Source organism: Taurulus bubalis (genome assembly GCF_910589615.1).
Source record: "Taurulus bubalis genome assembly, chromosome: 16".
NCBI lineage: Eukaryota > Metazoa > Chordata > Actinopteri > Perciformes > Cottidae > Taurulus > Taurulus bubalis.
In genome coordinates this window covers 14095170-14108676 of record NC_136604.1, presented here as the reverse complement: position 1 = coordinate 14108676, position 13507 = coordinate 14095170, and the positions used below count along the sequence as shown (strand labels likewise).

Genomic DNA, 13507 nt, shown 5'->3' with positions numbered 1-13507 from the left:
AGCACTCATGTTAATCAACAGCTGTTCCAATTTTCTTCGACCTCCCGCTGTCTGCCTTCCCCCCCTTCTTAGCAAAATAATCACTGCCAGACATGCACCGGTACACCTGACTAACTAACATTTGGTCCAAATGGCTTTCATTTACAGACACACGCACTCAGATTTTTATTTTTTATTTTTTAGAAAACACAATAAAGTAAAGAGTTTCCATTCCTGTTGCTTATGAATATTAAGTATACATGGTCTTGGGAAAAATACTCCCAACAGGAAACAGGACTGTGCCCAAATCTGTGTTGAAGCTGTAGCATGTGTTCACATGGTCTGCATGTGTGGACATTGTGCACACAATCTCACACACACACACACACACACACACGAACAGCAGGAAATGTCAGAGTTGTGTGAGCTCTCCTCTTTTGATTTCACCTTTGACCCCAAGCAAAAAGATCCAATGATGTGTGTGTGTGTGTGTGTGTGTGTGTGTGTGTGTGTGTGTGTGTGTGTGTGTGTGTGTGTGTGTGTGTGTGTGTGTGTGTGTGTAAAAGGGGATTCCCTCTGCATTCCCTCCAATCAGGCTCTGCAATTACGCTTGCCTTTTCAGGATTTATTGTAAGTGTGTGCAGTGTGCGTGTGTGTTTGGAAAGAGGTGGGGTTCAAGTATGAAGGGTTACTGTCAACATAGGCACCTGCTTGTCAGCTACTGCCCCTCCCCCCCTCCCAACCAGCCTCACACCCCTCAGGGTATGTGTTGGTAACCCTTGCCAACCTCTCCTCCCCTTTTCTGCCAATCCCTCCCTCCGAAACAGATGCTGAGAGTTGGGGGGCCCTCAGAAGACCTCTTAACACCCTGACACCGTGACCAGACACCTGTGGTCTGCCAACACACACGCTACACACACATACACTCTGTCTTTCTCTCTCTCTCTCAAACACACACACCCGGGGCCCACGCCTGCAGTGCCAGGGGTGGCGAGGGGTTAACTGGCGCAGGGTCAAGCTGACAACAGTCGCTCAGTCCAGCGGGAGGAAGTGACTACATCACACTCTCAGACGTGTCATGTCTCACTCTCACACACACACATACATACACACGTTGGGTGTGTTTAACTCAGCTGGAGGATGGCCCGGGGCACTGTTAAAACCACTTGCCCGAGAGCCGCTCTTGCACCGGATGAACTGTCCATTCATCACTTGAACTCGCCTAAGCTTTTGATGAACTCACTGCTGCAGCTTTAAACATTGGTGGAGCACTTCAGCAAATTGTAATATGGCAATTGCAATCATTTCTGGCATTATTTTATCGATTATTTAAGGGTTTCCAGTACATGCTCTCTCTCTTTCTCTCTCTCTCTCTCTCTCTGTCTTTCTTTTCTTTTTCACTCCTCGGTTAAAGTTTTTGATTTATGACTTTCCTTTTCAAACTGTGTGTATATAATAAATGACTAAGCTAAATCAAACACACGGCAGCGAGGCTCAGTCCAAGTTGGTGGTTAACAGTCAGCTGTAGAGCTCTAAACACCAGTGACCCACCGGTATGGAGGGGAGGCCAGAGAGGACCAGACAGGCAGACTGCCAGACTAGCTCCATGTCTGAGTTGCCAAAACAGACAAGCAAACAGAGACGCACAGGAAAACCCATCTATCAAGCGCTTTTGTCTCTCCCGCCATGCTTCAGTTTGTGAAGCTTTATTTCTCTCGAATGCTGTTTTGATTTTGTCATCTATCAGTCTTATCACTCTTCCCCTCAACAAACTGTTGTCATCACTCAGCAAAAGCCTTCAGGACGTGTAACAGAAATCCGGGTCCTGCTAACCAGCATTGGGAAGATACGTTACAAACTTCTATTCTTTATTCCTGACCTTACGTGACCGGTCCGATGGTTGGAATGTGTGGCGATGGGGATGGGAGGAGCGTGAGCGGAGGAAAGATACCACATTGAGGAGCGGTCAAACTGTCAACCCCCGGGACCACAGGACACTGGAGTAAGGCAGCGTGATTCATTGCCGATGGGTTACCTCACCGAGGGGAGACGGCCCAATTCCCGTATGAAGATACTGCTGATGCCGCTGCCAGCAGCCATGCATCAACTTGTTCTGTCAGAGTCCCGCACCAAAAATATCCAGACTATCCCCTTCAAATGGAAATTTTCAGAGATACATTTCTATGTATGCAAGTAAAGGAAAAGCTACATTGCGGTAAATTATACTGGAAAGTAGGACTCATGGGTTGAGAATAATGATATAAAACTTTATGTAAAAAGGACAAACACACACAGAGGCACAACAGGGTTTCCTGTCGAGTTGCAAAAGAAGCAGGGAGGATAAATCAAAAGAGACAATCTTCCACAGTTTGAGTGTGTCTGCCTGCTATCCTGTAAGTATCTGCAGACTTTCTTGTTTCCACCTCTTTCCAGTCACGGGTTGCTTTCTCTCTCCACCTGCCGCTTAATACTGCTCCTCGCGGCAGGACAACAGGTTAACTGGTATCCTCCCCCTTGCCGCTGACGGGGGTCCACCTTGATGAAACTCCGCTTGGGGGCTCCCGTTTTGGCCGGCTACACACCCGGGGTAATGATATCCTCGGTAGCCCGGGACCGCCGCATCTGGCTGCCTCAATCTTCCCCTGGCTGCTTGCTCATGCTGACCGTGCCCAGTCAATTCAGCACAACCCAGCAGGTATGTAGACACACAGATTCACAGTGTGGAGATACAAACACAAGTACACACACAAATGTGTAAAAGTGTTAGTAAATGCATGTGCTCACACAGACATAAACATACAGGGGCCTGTCCAAGAATGTCTGAATTTGTTGAAATTGTTTGGAAGCAGAGGAATATTATTCACTACAAGAAAGGATGAAAGTAACAATAGAGCCTTTCATATGCTCTTCATAAGTACTATGCTAGAAACGGGCCAATATGCTGTCAGTTAGGTGAACAATGAAACACGATACTATTTTAAAAACTGCAATAATGTAGTTTGACTACTCTGTTCTTACATCCTTGTTGCATTGCATTGTAAATATATAAAACTGCTTTTGATATTCTGAAATTAAGTTCTTCCTAAACAAGATCACTCTTAATCCTCTTAGACTGACAGGAAGGAGTTAACTGACCATTACGATGCAACTAGCCACTGTATTGAGCCTAATTAACACTTTATTATCATGTTGTCTGTGCAGGACACTCTTTTTTTTGTTGCTTTTATGAACCAACAGAAGAGTGAAACACTTCAAGAGTGATCGGCTGATCTGTTTGTGGAATGAAGAAAACATTGTCTTAATGAAGGCTGATACGCCGCTGAGAGTTTCATTAGCTTAAACATCTTGTATTATTTCACAGTAGGCAGCTACTATCGCGCATGTGGTGAGATACCGACAGCATATAAAAGATGTGCACGCTCTTCTGCTCCCCTTCGGCTAGTACATAAAGCACAATGGCATGGTGTGTCAAGGCAATAATGTGTTAGCATGTGTTCTGTTTGGTGAGGATCAAAGCGTTCGCTAACCTTTTATTCCGGGCCATTCTGAACCCAATCCACAGTAAGTGCCAGTGTGTTGAAATGTGTTAGCGCATGCTTGGAGCAATTGGCATAGTTATCAAAGAGCTGCGGGTGTTTGTGTGTGTGTGTGTGTGTGTGTGCAGAAGGGAGGATGAGACCAGGCCCCGGAGTTTGTCACTGACTACATTATGGGGGCAGAGCTGCAGACTTATCATAGCAGTATGGAGGTGCTAAACTGAGTCACGCACAATCAAAGTTGACAGAACTCATAATTTTTATAGATCTCTATTGTATTAATCACAAAGAAAGAGAGATACTGATATGATAGAGAGAAGGAGGAGGCAGCGGAAACAGGAAGAGGGACACAAAAGAAAAAATCCAACAGGACTTTGGGGGATCCCACGCACTGGGAATAACCCTACAACATTATATATGCATTCATATGGCCACACACACACACACACACACACACACACACACACACACGCACACACGCAGACAGTGTGTAGGGGTTCTGGGAGGTTGGCTGTTGAGCAGACCACAACAAGCCGTATGCAGAGGAGTAAGAGGCTGACATGACTTGAAAGGCTGCTCTAATGTGGCCCTGACACGACACAACACGCACACACACACACGCACACACACGCACACACACACGCACACACACACGCACATGCACACACACACACACACACAGAGGCTACGCATCTACTTCACTCTTATTGTTAGAGACAGACACGACACACACACTACATCCACTTCACCTCTCCATATTACAAATGACCCAAGGCATCCGGGGAATTTTGGCACTTTAATTCGTCCCACCTCCAGTAATATAATCCTTGTTATCCAAGTACCAAAAAAAGATTTATTCAACCGCATTGATTTTATATGACTTTTATAATGGTACAGGTCATAAATATAATGATGCAAATGTAAGATCAATTAAATGTGATATGGCTTATGGGGAAATGTGTCTTGCCACACGGGACATTATTTTTGACACAAACATATTTAAAAAAATACCTAGCTATCGACTAATTCTGTACGAATCTAGAGCACACATTCACTCTCTCTACACTAAATGTATAAAGTAAACTGTAACACTGGGAATACATTTCTTTGACCGAATAGGTTCTCACACCATTTAGCTCAGCAAGTTGTGTCTTTTCTTAACTTTCACGAACTGCAACGCTACTTTTGTTATACCGCCTGTCTCGTCCATGAGGGAGGACATTTTCTACGTAGACCATACTGAAAAACATCCAAGTATAAATATGCCATTAGGAGTTGTGATTACCCCATGGCTGGATACTTTAGGGAGGGTCACAGTGCTAATTATTCCTTATTGTGCATAGAGGGCAACTTGAACTTCATGTGGGGGGACAGAATACAGAAACCAATCGGACGTATGGATCCATCGACCGGATGTGTTGAAGTATCCTTTTCTCAATGAAGATATTATCTTTTTCTGTAATTCTCTTCTCTTTTCTTTGTATAGGCCTCCTTGTTTTTCTTTCAGCCTATGTTAAAATCTCTATGGGTACCTACTGTCCATTAATGATGTATGTGTAATCTCATCTCATGGTATTTCATGTTTTCAGAATTTTCTATTTATTTCAGCTTTCATGTTATTATGCAGGTCATGTGATTTCCCCCAAATGGTTCCTGCTACTGTGCAGGCGAGGCTACATCCTTTTGTTCGGTTTGTTAAATATCCTGACGAAGACCGACAGTGGTCAAAACGTTGTGGGCTTTTTAATGATTTAGCCACGACAATAAAGGCTTTTTAATATTTCCTTCCTCGTGTCTTAACGTGTCCTAAGATTTTGGAGTGCCTGGATTGCCTCCCTTATTTTTTCGAGTCTTTTGATTTCTTAGCTACATGGAACAAGTTCATGGCCAATTTTGAGTATAGACTGAGAGATTAAAATAAGCACTGCTTTACCTTATTTGTCCTGCTTTAGACAGTTACCCTTCTCACAAGTGTCTCAGTGAACTGTCTGGACAACCTGAGGCAGATCACTAGGTTTTGTTAAAACTCAGCTAGACTTGCAAAAACATTCTCCTTCTGAACACAGTGAAACACTGCCAACATTTTGGGGACCTCCGTTGGACAGCAAATTGATGGGTTGGAGCCAGCCTTGCAGTAAAGTCGAAAAGATCATTTGCCGAGAGGTGAGAGGCCAAGAATCTCACTGATCTGTCGATGGGCCGGACACACAGGACAGATTGTAGAGAAAAGTGTCACCAAATGGCATAGTAGTAAATTGTATTCCCAAGAGACAACACCACTTAAGCCTTCTACAAAGTCAGTCAAATGTTGAGTAATTGTTTGTTAAATACTTTTTCCCGAGAGTAGCCCAGTATCTTATTTAGAGAGAAGACAGAAGAAAGTAAAATGCATTAAATATCCACTAAACCCTTTCACTTCAATTTGTTAATTTTATTCAGGCTTTTTTCTTTTCTTTTCCATTTGTTTTTAATAGAAAATAATGCTTAAAATTCATGATGGTTCATCAAGTCATGATTACCACAGTAGGGGTAGTATCCCCCCCCACCCCCCCCCCCCAAACACACACACACACGCATTAGCAGCAAGAACTGATGTAAAACTGGTGAGGCTAAAACCCGCAGGAGGATTTAGATTAATTTATCTCTTCACCGCACTTCCTCAAGTGATCAAACATTGTGTATTGTGTGTGTGTGTGTGTGTGTGTTCATGTCTATGTACACTCAAGTCTACACCGTATGCACACATGCATGCCCTCACATAATCAGCATTCGTTAATGCAGCCCATTGAGGTCTTTGGGAGTCTGAGGCCAACCCTGCTGTGTGCTGTGGGTGCCGTCAGAGTAGATTCTCTCCCCATTTCCTTCTCTCTTTCAAATCCTCCCTTCTTCTCTTTCTCTGTTTCACCCCCTCTCTTTCTAGCAGTGCCACCCAGGCTTGGCCCCGACCCAGACCCACATCTTTAAGACGAGCCATCATGCCACGCCACGCCATGCTCTGAGCCCGGCCGCAAGACCCTGATTAAAACCCATGACTTCAAACTTTCCAAACTGTCAAAAACCCAGTCAGAGAGAGAGAGAGAGAGGGAGAGACCAACAAAAAGAAAAAAATCTTACATAAAATCACCGCTGTGGCATCGACTCACTTTCAAAGCCTCATCGGAGCTGGGATTTGTGTCACTCAGAAATAGTGTGTACGCATGTTTGTCAGTGTGTGTGGCTCGGGTGGTGATTGGAGGTCTGTGTTGGCCCCTTGGATGGCGATGGTGTTTCATTTTGTTTTAATGAGGGACGGACGGACAGATGGGCCTAACATCTTTTATAGGCCTGCTTACTGCTTGAGGTTGAATCCCTCTGGATGGTACTAAAATAGACAAAAGTATTCACAGCAAGTCAGCAAAACTGTCAAATAAATACACAAAGTCAAAGAAAAGAAAGCAGTTTAATGGACTTCTCTTAATTAAATAAAGACTTTAAAAGCCAACACGTTTGAGATTATTTGTAAAACTGTTAATTCATACTACCATAATTGAATTCAAGCTGATACTCATTTCTAATAAAAATCTCTGACACTTTTTGGTGGGTGAGACTTTGAGGGAGTATATGTGCCAAGAGTGCTCCCTGCTGTAGAGTTGCAGAATAGCATGCTGCAGCCACACAGAACACCAGCATGGTTATCACATGCACTTCAATCAACTGTCAAGCCATAAACTGTGACAATTATCTGGATATTTCAAGTTTAATTCAAGAAGAAAAAAAGTGAATGCCTGTTAAATTTGATTACCAGGGTTGACTGACGAACAATTGAACACAAACGCATGTAGTTTAAACCTAGATTTATTTTGACTTGACTTTAATTATATTTTTAATTGAGTTAAAAGGTTTTGGTCTGTAAAACTGAGAGTACATCACAGTCAACAGGCAGAAACGTGCCAAACAAAGGGTTAACTAACATCCAACTGAAACAACCAAAGTGAAGCAGGCCTATGAGCTTCAGGCTAGCTGTGGCAGTGAACCGCTACCCTCTCAAATGAAAATCCCTGGAGAGTCGAAAGGGATCTTGGAGTACAAGTGAGACCACCCAGGCAAACGCTGTTTTACACACGTTAAAAGAAAATGCAACAAGGAGGGGGAAGGGTGGGGCACACATGTCAAAAAGTCAAGTTCAACAAAATGCAAGTGAAAATAAAAGGGACACGTGAAACTGTATTCCTTCTCATCCAAAGCCCTCATCAGATGGCAAATATTATTTGGGATGATGGCCATTTTGCCAAAGAGAGAGAGAAAGCCAGAGGGAGGCAGATGAAGAAGGGGTTCATGTACCTTATTATACGGTGGTCATAGGGGAAAATTGCAATCATCTGTGACTCACTTGGAATACCTTACACACTGTGAAAGACATTATTTCTCTTTAATATCAAGAGTTTTTCAATGCCATGACCGTTTTGACAGAAACCGCTTGGGACCACGCATCAGTTTCGTGAGTGAAACAAGAGAGAAGGCTGCGCCCTTTTGAGGGTGATGACGATGAAAGACGAACTCTAGAGTTGTTTCACGAGGACAGAAAGTGAGAAGCGCTGGCCGATTATGTGTGATTGCAGGAAAGACGAGGGGAGATCATGATAGGAAAACCCAAGTCTGATCTGAAATACGAGTTTGTGTGTGAGCATGCACATTCACACTTGGTTTAAATAGTATCCCTGTGAGCTACTACCTCAAAGCAATGACCCCAGAAGTCACCAAACATGACAATTCTAAAATGTACTTTCAGTGGAACAGATTCAAAGTAAAACAAACTTTGTACATTTTGTTCAAGACCACTGGGTACACTCACTGTGGTTATTCTCTCTTTGCCTTGAATTTTGCCTTGAAAACACACACACACACACACGCACACGCACACACAGACACACACGCACACACACACACACACACACACTGGTCTGTTCCCGTCTGACTGGAACAACAACAATGTATGAGACAAGCACTTCCATATGTGCCTGGATATACACACACACACACACACACACACACGTGCGCACGCACACACACACACACACACACACACACACACACACACACACACACACACACACACACACACACACATACGTATAAGTACCTAACCAAAGCACACACTCATGCAACCACATTCCTCCCTTCAGGACCTTGAAGACTGCCCACAAACCCCTCAACCATGTCGGCTTCGTACAGACTGGGAGGCTGTTGCGTTCACTGTTTTTATTTGAATGCATCGTGCAAACCATACAGACACGGGATAAATTGGTTGCTTTACTTACTGCATTGTTGACTCAAGCACCCCTGAGTAAACCGTCACCTACTACACATCAGAACATGTTCTCTGACTTGTTCATTGACATTTTGCATCTAATTATTATTCTATGACAGCATGGCTAGAGATGTAGTGACTGGAACTTAATGAATCTAAAAGGATTTGTTGCAAAATGTCAAAGAATGTCAAACATATATATTTGAAGGTGCTAACTAGTACAAGCAATATGGTTGAAATAATCATCACAATGTTATAGTTTTTCTGAGATCAAAACTACTCAACAACCCCTAGTGCACATCATAAAAGCAACCATTGTCAGTTGATTCCTACATTATCAATGGCTTGTCATGTTGATCAAAATGTATGATGCTGGTTTTCTGTTGAATAATCCTAAAACATCTCAATTTCATGAGTAATTACATGCAAAATGGCTGAACCAGTTGTCATAATCTGTCAAGTGTGTTTTATATAGATTTATATTAGACTTGTTTCTCTAAATGTGAATCTTGACTTTCAATAATAAAGAGAAATGTCTGAAGCGATCAACCAATGATAATGATAATTTGAATATCTTCCCAATGTTGATACATATACCTGAATGCAAAATCATGTTAAAAAAATCTACAGATTTTTCTGTTATGCAACACATCAGACAAGCAATACAAACACTAGATATCATAACAGTGAAATAAACTATTAAGTCATGTAGTAATGAGTTTCAGATGGATTCCAATACTTTTGGTGCAAATTTAAATGCTGAAGGACATTTTGTGTTCAACTGTTGATAAATATCTCCCAGTTTTATGACCTGATGAACCATACTTAATATATTTAGAAGTTTGTGGAAATAAACACAAAAGTAAACACTCTAATTGAACCAATTTGCTGCCAATGGTCAGGATAATTTCATAAATTTGTCATTTGGTTTCTTAACTGCTCCATTATGGGATTATGTAGAGTTTAGGCGACGTTTGTGCATGTGTGTGTGTGTGTGTGTGTGTGTGTGTGTGTGTGTGTGTACGTGTGTGGGTGTGGTTGTGTGTGTGTGTGTGTGTGTGTGTGTGTGGATGCGTTGCTGGTTTGCATGTGTGCTTCTGTACACATTTCTGGTGTGTTTATTCCCATGTTTGTTGGTCTGCACAAGTGTGTTTATGAATCTGTATGTGTGCGAGTACACTCACAAAAAAAATGTGTGTCTTTTCAGATTAGTGCTTGGAAATGGGTTTTCTGTTGCAATTAGAGGCCATTACCAGTTCACCACATGCCAAAAGAAAGCCACTCATTGCAGTAAATATACTTAAGGAGTGAATTACTGACCAACTATATACTCAAGCTGTACAGACCCTGAAAACTAATGGGCCAGAAAATACTGGAGGGGGGAGAGAGAGAGAGAGAGAAAGAGAGTGAGAGAGAGAGAGAGAGTCATTCACACATAATTTTGCATACAGATGCACAGACTTTAACCACACACACTCCTGACCTCATGAACTTTTAACCATAAGAAGGGAGGTTTTGAAGTTGCAACATCAAATCATACACCCCCCTCCCACACACACACACACACACACACACACACACACACACACACACACACACACACACACACACACACACACACAGTTGTATTTCTGATGGCTTACTTGTGGTTCACTGCAAACAATTACTGTTATAATATCAGAACGGCTGAAACATCTCTCAGTGGCTTCCACTGCTTCTCTCCTATTTCTTTCTCTTTTGTTCCTCCTTAAACTCTACTTTTTATTCCCCAATGGCCAAAGATTTCTCTTCATCTTTTACATTCACTCTTATCCCCTTCCCTTCATTTTCTCTCTTTTTCTTTGGCTACCTTTCCACTGAGGCCTATTACGGATCTTTTAAGGCTCCACTGAGTGAAACCAAATTTACTACAAACTGGGTCAGGCCACACTAATGGCAACCTGCCTGCACACATGTGTACGTGCACAAACACATGCACCAAATGCCTGCAATCCCCTTGACCTGTCCTGCTCTTGCCAACATCTCAAGTAAACGTGCGCATGCACACACGCACACGCACACACACACACACACACTTGATAGTAATCTTCAGATTGGGATCAGTAGAAAGTAAAAGAGTGGGTTTTTTTGTCGGTCTGACATTCAGTCCGTTCATGGCCAAGAGGGATTGGCCGAGCCAGAGGAGGGATGCAGGGAGAAACAAAGAGAGAGGCAGTAAGATTGCCCACAATTTTGCTGAAACTATGTGAAATCTCACCACCTCCTCCCACATGTAGTATAGAACTTAAACCTTGGCTCCACAAAATATTGTCAGATCTGAGTAAAAATGGAGATGGAGCTGTGGTTAAATAATAGTCATGAGAAAGGGTTCACAGTCTCAATGAAACTCCTGAAATACTTTGTAGTGTTTTTAAGCTTAGTTAATCACATTTGGACTTGCACATATATGTAAAATAAGTTGTTTGTGTGTACATTACAATGCATGAAATATGATAATTAATAAGGGACATTATTATGAGGGATTTGTAATTGTATGCATATGAAGGTCACTTTTATTACTGTAGAATGATTGATGTGTGAATGAATGTTAGACAAATACTGCATGCTGCATGATATATTGACTACCGCTTTAAGGAGTTGTAGTTCTCTTGTTCGCCTGAGGGGGCGGAGCCGAACATTGACTTTTGAGACAATGGACACTACCCTTTTTGGGGAAGAAGAAGAAGATGGAAGAAGAAGTCTATTTCCGCCCCTCAAACGGCAGGGCCAATGATATGTTTATGAAGGTAATAAAACATTAAACCGTGGATTCAAAGGGCCCGATTCGGGAGCATAAGCTGTCTATCATTTTTTATTAAATATACTTTTAATTATACCATTCATTATCATTGAATATATTTAAGGATGCCACTGCTGAGTAGAGTTATGCTCAAGCCCATCAACTTGGGTCTAATCCAACTTAAATTCCTTAAAACCCTGTCAACCCAGTGAGGGCGGCAATCCCAGCTGACGTCACTGTCTTTAAGAAGCTCAGTTTCCATGTCATGCTAGCATTAGCTTTAGCTTTTAGGCACGGGAAAAACTTGCATTGCCATTTTCAAATGGATCCCTTGACCTGTCACCTCAAGATATGTGAATGAAAATGGTTTCTTTGGCTACCTACGAGTCTCCCCATCACAGACATGACCTCTTTATGATAATCCCCATGCAGTATTTAAAAAATGTTGTGCACTGAGCTCCCTAAACAGTGTTGGAATTGCATGACTTGGGTATGACTGAATAGTTGAGCCGCTTGTGGATCCAGTGAGCCTCATTCATGTGAGATGATGTCTGTCTCCTGAGTAGACATTTCACCTAGTGTGACCTTTTCTTTTTTTTTTACTTCACCTGACTGGATAAATGACCTGTTGTGACCTCAAGGATAAGCACAGCCTCATGAATGTACAACTTGTGCTACTTACAACTACAAAATAGAGACCTGGGGCCTTCAGAGGACGTAAGGCTTTCCAGGTATATTGACTTAAAGGGGGTTTCTCAGGAATTTCCAGAATAGGAGCGCTCGCCATAAAATCATCAAAAAATGCAATTCCTGCCGAAATTTAAAAAAAAATTGTTATAATTTTTTTGGGATACAAAATGGGCTTTCCTATTGTGTCCATCGAGGCCTCGTTGCCTTAATGTGGTATTTTGGAGGAATTTTTGATTTGTCAAAAATATAGTTTGCACCAAATCTGTGTAACAAATGCTATCGACCCAAACATTGCTGCAACAACTTATCAGACATAAGTGAGCATGGGAATGGCAATTATACTTATATCAGAATGTTAAGGCCTTTTTAGACATTTAGAATTGATATATTATATTATGGTTTTGGGTGAAAAGCACATATTTGAAATACAACCACTTCTCTTTGTCAAGAACATGTCAACATGGTTAGGCACAAGATACAGGCTTGAAACACCAGCAATCCAACACACACACTTTGTTTGACCCTAGGTGGTTAGGTTACTACCACACACCACATTATCCCTTACTTTATTTCCCTGCTATGTCCTTAGACAAAGCGTCCATCCCTCACGACAAGCACGTCCATTCATACCCATTAGGATAGCAGTAAATAGCTGGAGCCAACCGTGACTGGGGCTAATCCGATTGCCTCTCACAATGGACGCTCGGGACAGACAGATCAGTGAGCAGCCAATGGGAAAAGGAACATACATAGACAGCTACACATCACGATTATATGAAGGCAATTGGACACGGAAATTAAAAGCCATATCATTAACTGGTTTAAATGAGAGTCACACACACAGACTTCATGGGAGCTTTAAAACACAAACTCTTGTGTAGAAGATGAACAAAGTCATATAAAAGCTGTACAATTTGATAAAGCTGTATTCAGTGTCCAACACACAAAGTCTGATAAAGCTCACACACACACACACACACACACACACACACACACACACACACACACACACACACACACACACACACACACACACACTTATCCAGCCACCTTTGTCAAAAGGGCAAATATAAGAACTAGGGAGGTCAGTAGTTCATGAGCAGAAGAAGCCATGAGAAAATCCCTGAGTTGGATTGAAAGTTTTTAAAGTGAGTCTACATTTCTCATTCCTTTCACTCACACACACACACACACTTGATGCCAATATTACAGTTTTAATGTGAAGCCCCCTTCTAC

At 42.2% G+C, this 13507-nt stretch overlaps 1 protein-coding gene across 1 annotated transcript in view; it reads right to left on the bottom strand.

The window, feature by feature from the left end:
- dync1i1a (dynein cytoplasmic 1 intermediate chain 1a) overlaps positions 1-13507 on the bottom strand; it is a gene marked incomplete at both ends in the record, with an annotated part of 50124 nt that overhangs the window by 27234 nt on the left and 9383 nt on the right. The gene's annotated exons all lie outside the window — the stretch shown is intronic.